Source organism: Mastomys coucha, unplaced genomic scaffold (genome assembly GCF_008632895.1).
Source record: "Mastomys coucha isolate ucsf_1 unplaced genomic scaffold, UCSF_Mcou_1 pScaffold21, whole genome shotgun sequence".
NCBI lineage: Eukaryota > Metazoa > Chordata > Mammalia > Rodentia > Muridae > Mastomys > Mastomys coucha.
The window spans coordinates 69,341,111-69,344,100 of NW_022196904.1; positions in this window are offsets into that span (position 1 = coordinate 69,341,111).

Consider the following 2,990-nt stretch of genomic DNA (forward strand, 5'->3'; position numbering starts at 1 on the left):
TTATACTAAACAATGGTGTCCTTGATTGTTTCATGTTCTCACATTACTTTGGAATCTGTGGTGGTAAACAAAGATCATTACAAACAAAAACTGTAATTTTGTTATCTTTGATTCAATGGAATTTCTTTACTTAAAAAAAAATAAAGACAAAAAAATATAGAGTGCTTGTGTGTGCTCTGTCTAGTGAGGGTTTTCTGCATGAAAAGAAGGTGCATCTGAGGACGAGGAGATGACCCCGGGGATAAAGTGCTTGCTGCATAAGCTTGAGGACCCCAGTTCAGACCCCCAGCACCCAAGCCGGGTGTGGTAGCGCATGACTAAATTCTACAGCTAGAAGGCAAAGATGGAGGATCCCTGGGACCTACTGTCTGGCTGCTCTTCCTATCTGAATGGAACTCCAGACTTGTCCAGAGACCCTGTCTCAAAAAACAAGGTAGAGCTCAATAGAGAAAGAGGACATTCGATGTTGACCTCTAGCTTCCCCGTGAGCGAACACATGCTCACACAGATACACACACACACACACACAAACACACACACAGAACCTGTGTCTGCAACAAAGCATGGGGCTTAGTAGCAATGTGCAGAACACTTAATTTTCTCTCACAAGTGATGTTAAACCAACCTTGCAAACAAATACCAGACAGGACCATTCTCACAAACCCATCCTCTCCAGAGAAGCAAGCCAAGAATCTGAGGTAAGTCAGCAACATTTTTTTTTGTCACTTCCTAAACTGAGCCGTGCAGACAACTGCAGGGCAAGGTGGGAATGGAGCAGCTCGTGTACTTTTTCAGTAGTGTTCCGTTTAAAGGTCCAGGGAGCATCTTGTGAGTCAGGGTCAGGCTGGCTTGGCTGCACAGTAGTAGTGGCTCCTCCTCTGTTTCCTTTTGTTTGTTTGAGACAGGGATAACCTGGGCTGCTCTCAGCCTCACTCTTTAAGGAATAGCTTAAATTCCTGACCTTCCTGCCTCTGCCCCTCAGGGGCTGTTTTACAGGCCTGCACTATGGCTCCCAGCCTGGTGGTGATGGTTTTCTCACCCTTGGATCTGTCTTAAGCAGACAAAGGGTCTTCCAGAGTCAGGCACTGGTTCAGCCAGGAGAGTTGTATCACCTCCCTTGCACTTGAGCCTTCTTTCCTTCCCATTTTCTGCAAACCCTTTGACAAGCATGGGGGTGTGGGGGTGGGGGTTGTGAGTGGAGAGTCTAGGCTTTGGAAGGCGTAGGCTACCAAGACCCAAGAATGCCCAATATCACATTTCAGAATTCCCCATTTCCTGTCACTTACAAAACAGACACACTTTTCTTTTTGTCGACCCTGATTTTATACAAATAGATAAAATCACGGCAGACACTCAATTTTGACCTAAGAAAACAACTTGTAAAGAATATTCTTAAAGGGTTCAGGATTTACTCAGTGATAGAATACAATGACCTGGTCCAGCCTCCAGCACCAAAAAGGTTAAAAAATAAATAAATAAGTAAATAAATAAATAAATAAATAAATAAATAAAACGTGGGATAGAAAATACTGCCAGATTAGAAACATGGCTCAGCAGTTAAGAACATTGCTTGGGGACTGGAGAGATAGTTAAGAGCACTGACTGCCCTTCTAGAGGTCCTGAGTTCAATTCCCAGTACCCACATGGTGGCTCACAACCATCTATAATGGGATCCAATGCCACCTTCTGGTGTGTCTGAAGAGAGTGACAGTGTACTCATACATAAAATAAATATTAAAAAAAAAAAAAGCACTGACAGCTCTTTTAAAGGATCTAGTTTCAATTCCCAGCACCCACATGGCAGTTACAGTTTGTAACTCCAGCTCCAGGGGATCTGACACTCTTGTTGACAACTGTTGTGGACATTGTATGCATGTGGTGCACAGGCATACCCTCAGGCAAAACACTCATACATGTAAAATAGCAAAATAAAAAATAAAATGGGAAAGATTTCAGATCTGGGCTGTTAGGAGACTCGGTCCCAATAGCATGTCATTTGTCACACTTCTGCTGGCAACCTTCTAACATTTGTTGCCAATGTCTCTTCTTTCTCCAAAAAAATGAATGTATTTTTAAAATTTTACTTTTCACAAACATGCTCCTATTGAGAGGAGACAGAAAGGACAGACGGTGACATTTGTATGTCTGATATTATAAAGATATTTGTATTCCCTATTGTAGAAAGGAGTCCTCATGTTATTAATAGCTTAACACAAACTGTTAATAGTTCTGCATCAACCATTACACAGTCCAGGTGCTCCTGGGGAATTTCGAGGTCGACGGCAGAAAGCAGTGGTTAGATTTGTGTTTCAAGAAGCTACCAAAGTCCCAGGTAGCCAGAGAGTGAGGAAAGAGAACAAGAGATGATGACAGGGAAGACACAGACTTCAGACCCTCAGAAATATGGGACACCTTACCAGAGGGGTGGGGCTGAGCTCTGCAAAGACTGTCTGCATACCTCCTGCTCACTCATAACACCTGCTGGCTAGAGACAAGTGAGTGTAAGGCAGCTTTGTAAAGATGCTAAATCTACTGCCTTGCCAGGTCTCCCGCTCTCTGAATAAAGCACAATTTAAAAATTGAATTCCTGGCCCTGGAGAGATGACTCAGTGGTTAAGAGCGCTGACTGCTTTTGCGCAGGACTCAGGTTTAGTTCCTGGTACCCACATCAGTATCAGGCAGCTCACAGCAGCCTGGAATGCCAGCTGAACAGGATCCAACTCCCTACTCTGATTTCCACAGACAGACAGACACACACACACACACACACACGCACACACGCACACATGCACACACAATTTAAAAAGTAAAATCATTTTTTCTAGTATTCATTATACTATAGATAACATTTCCCATGATGAGGACGCAGTGTCTGATTGGATAGCCCCACCCTACCCTATTCCTCCTCCCTCCTCCTCTCTTTCTCCCTCTCTCCCTCCCTCCCTCCCTCCCTTTCCCTGCCTCCCTCCCTCCCTCTCCCTCCCTTCATC